Raw genomic sequence first — 11,843 nt, forward strand, 5'->3', positions numbered from 1 at the left:
CAGCCAGGAGCTGCAGGCCAAGGCATCCCCATGGCACAGCCAGGAGCTGCAGGCCAAGGCATTTCCATGGCACAGGGTTTAGTTCACTGCAGTCAGGAATGAGAAATTTTCACGTGCTGTATCCAGTGCATGCGAGTTCCCTGCCAGGGGGCCATTGCATATAAATAAACTGTTTCCTAAAAGACCTATGATGTCTCATGTCTGGTTTTCACCACTGCCTTGTCTATTTTGAAGGAGCACAAGACCCTTCAGGTCCAGCTCTGTCTGTATATATGCTGATATATGCTCATGCTGATGCTCAGCACCTGCCAGCAGCCTCTTCGTGGTTCCCAATCCAAGTGCTTGACCTGCAAGGGAACACAAAATTTAATGGGTGTCCAGAATTTTCCTTGTTGTTACCTACTGGGATTGTGGATATTCCTGTTGTTCTACAAATAGCTGATAAGATTTCAAAGCTCCCTAAATTGCTAACTCCAACCTGATGAATGCCACAGGCGAATGCCAAACTCAGTTCCTACTGTTTGAGCTGCACTGGTGACATCTTTGTTCTGGAAGATGTTTCCCAAGTAAGTCCCAGAGGAGCTTCTCATTAAGCTGCTTTAGAGGAGCTCACTGGCTGTGGGCGATGAAGGAGGGAGAACACGAGGCCATATTAGTTACAAAATGATTACAAGCTGCTTACACAATGTGCCTTCAAAAGGTGAAAGGATGATAAAACAGGTCTGGGGGACACAGCAAGATGCCAGCTAATCCCCTTCCCACACAGTGGTGCGTCTGGCACTGTCTGACCTGGATTTAAAATCCTCTCATGCCGGAGTCACAAGATTTTCCCCAGACAATTTCCCCAGCATTTGCCCATCCTGGTGGTCAAAAGTTTTCCACTTGTGTTGAACTGAAACATTCCTGTCTACAGTTTATTTTCACCATTTCTCTTCTTTTTGCCCATGAACACTTATTGCCTTCAGCTTTGTGCAGATTTTTCTCTTGAAATCTGTCTCGGCAGCTGTAGAAGTTCTGCCTGCCATTGTAAAATCATCAGGTTTGTAGGAGGCACGTAAAGGGTTTCCCTAAGGCTCCACCTTCCATGAGCACCCCCCCACACACACATGCTAGCTTTCTCCTTTATTATTTTGGGAAGTGCTCTTGTTCTGCCATGGAAGGAGAAAAGGAGGTCTGCCTGCCCCAGGCAACGTGACCAGCTCTCCCCAAGTGCAGTGGGATATGAAGTGGAAATAAGATGCCAGAGTCCAAAATTCCAGTGGGATGTAGTTCACCTCCCGTGTGAAATGGCTGAAAGGCAGAGAACCCCATGTGACTAAGTCATCCCAGCTCCATTTATAAGCACTGCAGGGAAAAAAGTGCAAGTGATTCATCTGGTTCTGACCTACCTGTCAGGCAGGTGAGTCGTGCCCCAAAAGTGCCTCATTCCCGGGATTGACCCTGAAGCTGGTCTAGACAGCTTGCTCAGAGGAGACAGTGACAGCATCTCCCACATCTCTGGATATGGGGGAAAAGGAGTGTGAAGCCAAACTGCAAAGCTCTAGCACCAAAGCTTCAGCCTGGGCAATAAAAGGATCGGGGGGGTTTTATCTTGCAACTTGGAAAACATTCCTCTGCCTCTAATGTTTGCTCCTTCTTTTCTCTTTCAGTGTAACCTCTCTATGTGGAGTCCAACCACCAGGTCTCTGCAGTTTTCAGATGTCCTTAAACTGCAGAAAAGTGTGGTAAAATGGAATAGCACAGAATAGGACAGGATGGAATATTTCAGTTGGAAAGGACCTACAACAACCAGGCAATCCAACAGCCCGACCCCTTCAATGCCAAAAGCTAAAGTGTGTTATTAAGGGCACTGTCCAAACACCTCCTAACCCCTGGCCTGGGGCACCAACCAGCTCTCTGGGAAACCTGTTCAGTGTCTGACCAACCTCTCAGTAAAGAAATGGTTCCTCACATCAAGAGGAAAGCTCTCCCACATCCTCAGACTGTGTCCACACCACACCCTGAGCAGGACTGGTTCTTGGCTGAATGTGTGACGAGGGCAGAAGAAAACCTCACATCCAAGCCCCCCAGGATAACTGGTGTTCCCAGACATGCCTCACAGGAGGAGGGTTGGTGAGGGATGCAGATGTGAGAGGGGCATTTGCAAGGCTGCGCTGTGGAAGCAGGATGGCTCCTCAGCTGGTGAGTGCCAGCCAAGCTCTTGGGCACTGGAACTGGTGCCAACATGAATCCAGATTGACTACTCTTTAAGGAGGCAAATGTCCCTGATGGGGAATTTTTATGATACCCTTCGAGGCAAGTTAAACACACATTTGTTCTTAAATATAGAAGAGAAATTTAATTAACACTGTATTGGGCAGAGTCCTACTGCAATACATACTACACACAGTCTGCAAAGATGCATCAATCACAAGTAGATTCCTTATATACCCTTGCTCCAGCACCTTGCAAGGAGTCATTTACTCTCTGGCATTTCAGCTTCCAGGCAGTTTAACCCCTTCTTGTATTTTGCCCTCTTTGCCCTCTGTGTCAGATCATTCCTTGGTCATAAATTCCCACTGCTGAGCAGTGACAATTAGTATTTCCTTCATCCCAGATAAGACCCTGGAACCAAGAATTAAGGTCATATGGGTGTAAAAGAGAGCAGGCTGCAGTGATGTCCTTATCTCCTCTGACTACATTTGGCAGGAGGTGACCAAAGTGCAGCTCCTGCAGCAGCGAGACAACTCTCCAGGAATCTGCCTGATTAGGAATCATCTCCAGGTCCAAGCTGAGACCATGATCCAGCTGGAAAATTCCTTGGGTTCTGTGCCCCAACTTCTTGGCCACCCACAGTCTAGGGTTTATTCAACAGCCCCTGGGGCTGGGTGTTTCCATCAGAACAGAGCATTAAACCAGGAGTGCAGGGCAGGTGCACACAGTGGGCAATAAGCACAAGAGCTGCTCTCAAGCCAAACCTCAGCAAGAGTGGCAAAGCCATGCCCATGAGCTAGTGAGATCTGCCCCCATTTCATTAACTAATGAGCTGGCTTAACCCCATCCTGATTGGCAGGAAAAGCTTAAAAATAGGGGTTAAGTGAAGTGCCTTAGGAAGCACATCCTGGACTCCAGCCAGGCAGAGTTGTACCTTTGGGAAATGGAAAACCTCCAGGGTAATGTCAGCAGGGCTTCTTTCAGGAGGTTCTCTCAAGCCCAAAAATCCAGCAGGATGTGATACTCTGCAGTGATACTGCACAGAGAAACTGTGGCTGCCCCATCCCTGAAAGTGTTCAAAGCCAGGTTGGAAGGGGCTTGGAACAACCTGGTCTAGTGGGAGGTGTCCCTGCCCATGGCAGGGGGCGGAACAAGAGAAGCTTTGAGGTCCCTTTCAATTCAGATCATTCCATGATTCTATGATTCTGTGGTGGTCCCTTCCCTCATCCAAGGGACTCGTGGCAACTCCTGAGGTGCAGAGTGTTTGCCTTGTGTGCTCCAGGCCCAGGCAGGGGCAGGCTGAGGAGCAGAGTGCAAGGCTGTGGCCAGCCAAGCTCCTGCTCATGCAGGAGTCACACAGGAGGCTCTGGATGGTGGAGAGATGTGCAGCCACTGTCTGGGCTGAGAGACAGGTGGGAATCAGACCTGGGGAGTAATCTGTGAGCCATGGGAAGAGAATACACGGGATCTGCCAAGAAAGTGAGTGGGATCATTTGACTGCCAGCATTGCTGCTGAGCCTTGCAGAGCAGGACCCCAGAATGAGCATTTAAAGAGCAGATTTTGCAAATAGCCCAAGAGTACAAATTATGGATCAACAAACACAGCCAGATGGACACTGCTGCCTTCTGGACATCTGCTTCATTTATTGATGCTATCAGAACTCAGCCACGCTGCCAAAACTGAAGGCACAGGCCCTTTGCCAGGGCTATGCCCAGCACATCCTCCTGCTCAGCCACAGGGACAGAACAAACTAACCAGGACTCACACTGAGAGCAGGAATCTGGCCTGGCTGTCCAGCCTTCCTGTGAAAACCTGTCCCAAAAGCCAAGCTTTAGAAAACTGCCCTGCCAGCTGAACTGTCTGTCTTGCTCCAATTTATTAATGAGCCACATTCTTACCTTTGCTTGTGGAGTTTTTCACCTCTGCTCATTCTTTTCAAGAAGCTTCACTGTAGCTTTATATTGACAACAATGCTATCCTGGAAATCTGTCAGTGCCAAAGATACCCACATCCACAACCTTTTTCAGGTCTGTGTGTGTAAATTAAACATTCCCCAAACCACTGGCATGAGATCAAGCAGCCCAGACTCTCCCACAACCTTGCTATTAAACTCTCTGAGCCTCCAGAACAACATGGTAGATCCAGCCTAACGGGCCCAGTGTCCCTCTGCAAGGAGCCCTGAACTGAGCCCAGAAGTCATTTGGAAAAGCATCAGTTGGCCCAGTGAGCTGTGCCCTCAGTGGCCTGGGCTGTCTCCTGGCATCGTTTACTCAACGCCTGTAATGGGGCAGAAGAGGTTTTTGACTATTAACAGCAGCTCATCACTCACTCGGATCTTACTCCACATTAAGGCTGTTGCAGTGGCCAGGAATGCTGGAGCTGCTGCCTTCAGAACCCTTGTGGTGTGGTTGCTGGAGGCACAGGGACCTCCATTGCCCACATATCATTAGTGATCTCACACAGCTCTACATAGAAAGAAAAAACAACCAACCAAAGCAAACAATTGGAGCCTGTGGCACAAGGAAGAAGGCTACCCCTATGCAAATATAGCCAGAAAATCCCCAGACCATATTCCTGGAGGTGCTGCAAAAGGTGGCTGAACATAAAAGCTGTGGCTGTCTTCTTCCCCCTTTTCAGCAGTTAGTTTTGTCTGGTTGGGATTAGCACAGCATTGACCGAGTCAGCTAGGTACAAAATTGTTGTCAGCACTAGAAAAATCACTTGCCCTGTGGCCAAGCTTAATGCACAATGAGCTGCTGTGGTGAGGGCACAGATTCAGCATGTCCAAACACAGGGAGCCAACAGAGGAACTGTGTTGCTCCTCTCTGTGATGAATGAACTGCAACCAACAGAATCCTGGTTAAAGTACCACAGAAAGCCTTGTCTCTCAGTAGGAGTGGATATCTGATTTACACTAAAAAAATGTGCCACTGAGTGTGCACAGAGTCCCAGGGCAGTGTCAGCCTGTCCTTCCCAGGCCACGCTCAGCACTGTCACTGCCACATTAGTGCTGCACACAAAGACATGGGAACCTGATTGAGAGGGAAAAAGGGCAGCAGAGAACAGATGCCATCTGCCAGGGGACTGAACCTGAGCCACTCTGCCTTGTCACAGGGACTCCAGTGTCAGAGCAAAGCTCTGCTTGAAAGGGTGAAACACAGAGCAATTGACCTTTAGGTGACAGTTTGCAGAGTGACAGCTCGAATGACACTGTAGGGAGGGGTGTGGGTGTTAGTAAGGTGTATGATATCACCCACAAGCAGGAAAATAACTAAATTCCCCTGGGAAAAAAAAGCCTGTGATTTCTCCCTCCCCATGTTAGAGTTCTTGGCTCACTGCTTCACACATCCTCTATGGGACACAGGAGCTTATCACCAGGGTACCTGCATTTCTCATAAGAGATAAATTGCCTTTTAACTCCTCTCCATTGCTTTAAAACCATTCTACTTAGATCTAATGATGTGCAAAAGTTTACAAAGCATTTTCCGATGACCTGGAATGCTTGGCAGCTTGTGAGCAGAGCAAATAGCTTAGCTGGGATGAGAGAGAGGAAATCCACTGAAGAGCTCAAGTCATTAAGATGTTTGTATTTGATGAGACAACAACTACCGAGGGCCAGAGCAAAAGAAAAGAGCCCGTGGTGCTCATGCAAGGTGCTGCCAGGCATGTCTGCATCCATCACCCCCTCCCCAGCACCCCGCAGCTCTTGGCTCAAGTCTTTTCCCCGTGCACCAACTCGATTGCTTTCTGCCCAGAATCTTGAAAAGCTACAACACACAACTCAGCAATTCTGTACAAGGAAATAAATAACACATTAAATCCCACAGCGACCACATCTGCATCACTCCAACAAGCTTTGAGGAGAAGCGCTGAGGCAGCAGGTACCTCACTGGAGCTCACTTTGGGAAACACCATCAACCTGAAATTATAAGGTGGAGTTAAAAACCTCCTCATTCCCAACCTCCATTGCTGTAGCTTTCATTCATATTTTACAACTTTAAGGAAACTTTTTTCCCCTTTATTGTTGAGTGAAATGCACCTTCTTCCCAGGAGTAATTGGGCAGCCAGCTGCCCCAAGAATGGGGAGGACCATTGCAGGAGGACAAAGTGCTGCCACTGTGAGCTCTGGGGGGTCGGGAGGAGGCAACAGCCTGCAGACACAGGAGCCCTTGGGCTCCTTTTGGGCACATCCATTCACACCACACACCTTGGAAAAGGAAGCTGGGACAATCATAAATACCTCCTGAGCATCAGATGGAAAGGAGGATTTTATCTTTGTCATTCAGCCTCAGGGACATATGCAAAGGGAGGCAGAAGAGATCAGGAATGCAAGAAAATTTAAAAAAAAAAAGCTATTTCACACTGATAGCTTCTATGAAGAGGCCAGGAGTCAGACACTTTCAGGCAATGTGGTGCAAGGGCCCTTGTCCCTGCCCAGCTCTCAGCTCCACTGTAGGAGATCCTGTGATGCCATCGCCACTTCTGCCCACTTACTTCAGGACACTTGACCTTCCTCCTTCTCTGTCTCCTACTATTTTGATTTCTCCAGTTCCTGGAGCACAAAAAGCCATGGGTGTTGCTTGTGCTCAGGTGGGAGATGTCACACTGGGGCTTGTGTTTTACCCAAACTGTCAGAACACCACTTGAGAGCGGTTAAATCTGAACTAATCCAGATAAACTCTTTGCTTCTTCTCTCCAACTGACTGGCAACTCAGCACGTCCAGGTGGGTACCTGGAAGGACAAAGGAGAATGTCTGCCCTTCCAGAGGGGCGTTAAAGTCATCCCTAATTTGGCTCATTATGTGCTGAGTCCCTGGGGGTCATTTCAACAGCTCATGAGAACCAAATTACTTCAGAGCAATGTACATGGCAAACGGTTGTGTGGAATTCTTTCCCAACCCTCTTATTCCTTTGTAGAAATCACAACAGACCTGGATTTTTTTATAACTAGACTGTGACAGCAGCAATTGTCTGCCATAAAGAAATCCCAAGGCAAATTAGATTAGTCACAGGTACAGTGATGAAGTCTTCAAAATCCACTTCTGCACAGGGGAAGCTGTGTCCCTTGCAATGTCGTTGCTTCCAGACATGATCCTTTTCTGGTGCAGCACAGGTGCTGTCCCAGGGCTATGGAGCTCCTCTACCTGCACCAAAACATGACATTTTCGGAGAGGAAGTTGCTGGGATTCACCTAAAACTGTGTTAGGAACAGTTCGTGGGTGCTTAGTGGATGCTGGATTTTCACGTATCCCTCTCCTCACCATTCATAAATGTACGCACAAGCACCATTTTATTCACACAGATTTTGGCAAAAGGCCCATTGAATTCAGCAGAGAGAAGTCCATTGACTCTGGTAGACTTTGCACATTGCGGGTGAGAACAGATGGAGGCTCCATTCACCAGTTGCCATTCGTTAGTTAAAGCTTATTATTGCTAAAGGGTTTTGTTAATGCATTCCCAAATGGAGCATGATCCAAGTGATGTAACTGAGTGCTGGAGAACGGCAGACGTGCTCTTCTAGCAAGGATGGAGGGAACAAAGGACACCCCTGTGTGCACAGGGACAAACTGGAGGTTACTGGCCCACTCATGTCTCGCCTTCAGAAGGCAGCAGGTTTGCAACCTTTGCCCACAAGGAAAAGGCAGTTTCCAACAGGCCCAGTGTGAGGCACCACAGACCTGGCATGGGAGGAGGAGAAAGCAGCCACATGTGAGCACAGGTCCTCTCTGCTGCCAAAGTCCCATGGGTTTTGGCAGGACCTACATTGAGTCTTTCACAAGCTACAGCTATCCAGAGAGGAAACTCTCCTTGCATTCTGGGGGAACATGTTCTCCAAAGCACAGCCAGGGGAAGGGAAGCCTTCTAGAGTAGAAGATGCCCCTACACTTGGCTGCTGCAGCTTTGGCCAAGATCTTTCCTGCAGGGATCCACACCATTGTGTTTCTCAAAGCTGGGCCTTATTTCACTCCAGTGAGTTCCATAACTCCATACAGCAAAGAAGGTAACATGGGAACTGCCCACTGGCATCTGCAAAAGGCAGGAGAATTTACATTGCTCATGGAGCCACGGGGTTATAACAGCCTTAAAATCAGAGAAACCCAGAATGCTTTGGGTTGGAAGGGACCTTAAAGACCATCTCGTTCCACCCCCTGCCATGGGCAGGGACACCTTTCACCAGCCCAGGTTGCTCCAAGCCCCGTCCAACCTGGCCTTGGACACTTCCAGGGATCCAGGGGCAGCCACAGCTGCTCTGGGCAACCTGTGCCAGGGCCTCCCCACCCTCACAGGGAAATGTGCCACTAGTTCAGGAATTTCTAGCATTAATAAATCAGGGAAGCCAAAGGCTGTCCCAAACAATCAGACAATACTGTGTCTGCACTTGAAAAAAAAATCAGGTTATCTTCTAGATGTTTTGCAAATATTTATTTCATTATTCCAACTCCCTTCTAAATTTTACGAGGTTTTTTCTGATTTTCATTGAGCAATAAATGGGAGACAAGAAGAGAAACAAGAGGAAAAGAGGTCTCTGCCCTCATGGGAAAATATTTTTCATATTTAGATTTCTCCAAGAAGCTGAAAACGGACACCTAGTCCAGGGAGAAGTGGTTCATGTTGGTGCACGTTTCAGCCAGCACTGCCTGGGCCTTGGCTGTGTCCTCTTGGCAAGGAGAGCAGCTCTGAAGGCCGTGCAGGGGGACCCACCTGGGAGCCTCTGTGGCCAGAGGCTGAACCATGGAAGGAACGTGCTCGTGATGCATTTGTTTGGAAAGCAAATGTGCTGCCCTCACTGTTGAATTGTTCTCATGCTGTAGGTGAGACAAAGCTGTTCTAAGTGCTGGAGCCACTGAGGTAGAGCCTGGGCTCTGCACATGGGTGTAAATAGTGGCACCAACCAACAGCCAGGGAGGGAGGAGCCCTCTCTGGACGCTGCTGTGCTGTCCCTGTGTGCTGAGGTCCTGGAGGAGGCAGAAGGAGGGTATCCAGGTGGCCACACCTTTAAAGGGGTAAGACTGCCTGGTGGTGTTTCCCACCACAGCCATCCTGAGCAGGGGAATGGGGGTGACCAGATCAGCCCCAGGAAGCTGGGAAAGGGGTTGTGACCCTCAGACAACACAGGCCATCTTCAGCCCAATACAGAGCTTGGCTGGACCAGTCCTGCTGGGCACTTCTGACTGCTTGAACCCTCTGGCTAAATAAAATGGAGGATGGTTTTAAAAACCATTGGAGTCTGGCTGGACCAATGCAGTTCACGGATTACCTGTAAAGAGCCGACTCACCAGGCAGCTCCTCACAGGGTGTGGATGAGCCAGCAAGAGCTTGTTCCAGTGGTCAAGCACTGGGACTGGGGCCCAGAGGGACCACAGAGTGTCAGTCCTCTAAGACTTGCAAAACTTGCCTCGGCAAGACACTGAGCAAGCTGTGCTGGCAGTGCAGTGAGGCCTGTCTGATCCGAGCTGTGATTTTACACTCTGTATCCCAGTGGTGCTGAGGCACATCAGGATTAAAATCCTTTCACAGAGTAATGCCAGAGTCATGTAAGATGAACAAAACCTGCTGTTTCTACACTTCTTAAAATGGCTCAGGGAAGACAGTGAACATATATGAGTTAGAGAGGAACTGAGCCCTCCAGTCCCCACTTTCTCTTTCTGCTTCAGGGCTTTTTGTCAAGACTACAGGAACAGCATCTCTTGGGTCAGAAAGTGGCTTGAAGGGCCTGCCCTGGGTTGGTTTTTTTTCTATCTCACACATATCCTTCCAAGGCTGGACTTGGTCTTGTGGTGGTTTCAGCCATGGTTAATGAGCACACTTCCACACATCATGGTGTGAATGTCTTCCATGTAATAATTGAGATGTTGATCTCTCAGGCACTCTGTAACTAAGCTCATCCTACAACAAAAGGTTGGTGTCTTGGGCAGGTTAACTTCATCTCACATCTCTTCAGCAGTGAGCTATTTTTACAACATCTTGTCTTTAACCACTTGGCCTGACCATGTACCTGCTGCCTTCCCCTCTGTGCTACCCCACACATCACCCAGTGCACCTGCACTCGTCGTGCTTCCCCATATGAGCCAGCCTGGTGGGCTGTGGAAGTCTCTCTCTTGCTTTTTTGACATCTGTGGGCCTGCCCAACAGCTTTACTAAGAAAGCCATTATTTTCTACCCAGAATTAACTCATAGGCTCAAAAAAAGGCCACTCCTTTGGTCTGTAAGGCCACGGCTGCCCCAGGCAGGACACTCCATCGTCTGTTCCTGTGCTCTTCTGCATCCAATGGAGCTACTTAAAAAACATGATCTCCTTCCAATCAGCTCCTGAAATAAAGACAAAAAAAAGTCTTTCTTCTATATTTCAATGCTGATTCTCCAAAAACAAAGCAAGTAAAATTTCTGACCCCAGGTGCAGTCCCACCAGTGAAAACAGTTCAGGCAGGAGAGGGCCACGAGGCATTTTTCTCCCAGAAGGCATCACTGTGCCAAGCTCACATCCAAGTAGTTCTCAGGTTGTCAGGTTTGGGTGGTTGGACTTTCTAAATAAAACCTGAAACTTTCTGCTACAAACAGTTACCATAAAAAAACACGATAAAATCAAACTCCTACATTTTCAGGGAAAAGTGATGCAAGCCAAAGATGGCAACCAATGCCTGTGCAGAACTGGCCCTCCTCACCCATCTGCCCTCGTGCTCCAGCACAGAGGGCAATGTGGGGAGGGATGAGCTCCTGGCACAGCCACAGTGGCTGTCAGCTGGCACAGCCCTGCTGCCACACTCTGGGCTGTGCAGGAGGGTCACATCCCCACCCCTCCTGCTGCTTCTCCCCACAAAGGTGTCACTGTGTGCACCCAAGCCCAGACCCAACACTGAGCCAGCCCCGAGGTTTTCAACGGTAACCGGCTGTGGAACAGCAGCCGAGCTCTTTAGCTGGTATCAGTCAGTGTGTGCAGAGGCTAAAAATAGAGACCCTCCACTCTCACAATGACTCAGAGGAGCAGAAGGGAAACCCGCAGGTCTTGGTTCTCGGCTGTCCCCTGAGCTGACTGAAAAGTTTTCATCTAAAACTTTGTTTTGACACAAAACGGCTTTTTGAAAACAAACTAACAAACATAATAATAAAAACTAACAAACATAATAATAAAAACAAACAACAACAACAACAAAAAAATCCAAACTTTCACTCTCACCACCAGAGCTGCTGGGAAGACTCCTCATTTGGTCTAAGTTTGGAAGAGGAATTGGCCAGAAAAGCATGACATTTTGTAGTTTTAAAATGCTAGTTGACAAGCCCCCTGCGATTATTTACCTGCTAAGCTCTTTCTTACAGAGACCTGTGAGAGCAGATGAAAAGGAGAAAGGAGTGTCAGTCCTCTGGAACTTTCATGGGGATAGAGTCCACTTTCCAGACAGCTCCAATTCCAGCTCAGGAAGAAAACACATCCACCAGCTGGCCTTGCTGAATCCCATGGGGAGGGGATCCTTCAGCCTTTTAACTCCCTCTGTTCGTCCCCTGCATCAGGGTCTCCAGCCAGTGCCACCCAGGTTTTGGCCATGCCATGGGTGATTGGGGTGTGGAGGGGAAGCAGAAGAGAACTGGAGACAGCCTGGCCTCAAGTAGGAGGACACAAGCTCACACACCTACAAGGGGTCTCAAAATGCTC

Source organism: Neopelma chrysocephalum, unplaced genomic scaffold, assembly GCF_003984885.1.
Source record: "Neopelma chrysocephalum unplaced genomic scaffold, ASM398488v2 Primary Assembly neopelma1_95b, whole genome shotgun sequence".
Classification (NCBI taxonomy): Eukaryota; Metazoa; Chordata; class Aves; order Passeriformes; family Pipridae; genus Neopelma; species Neopelma chrysocephalum.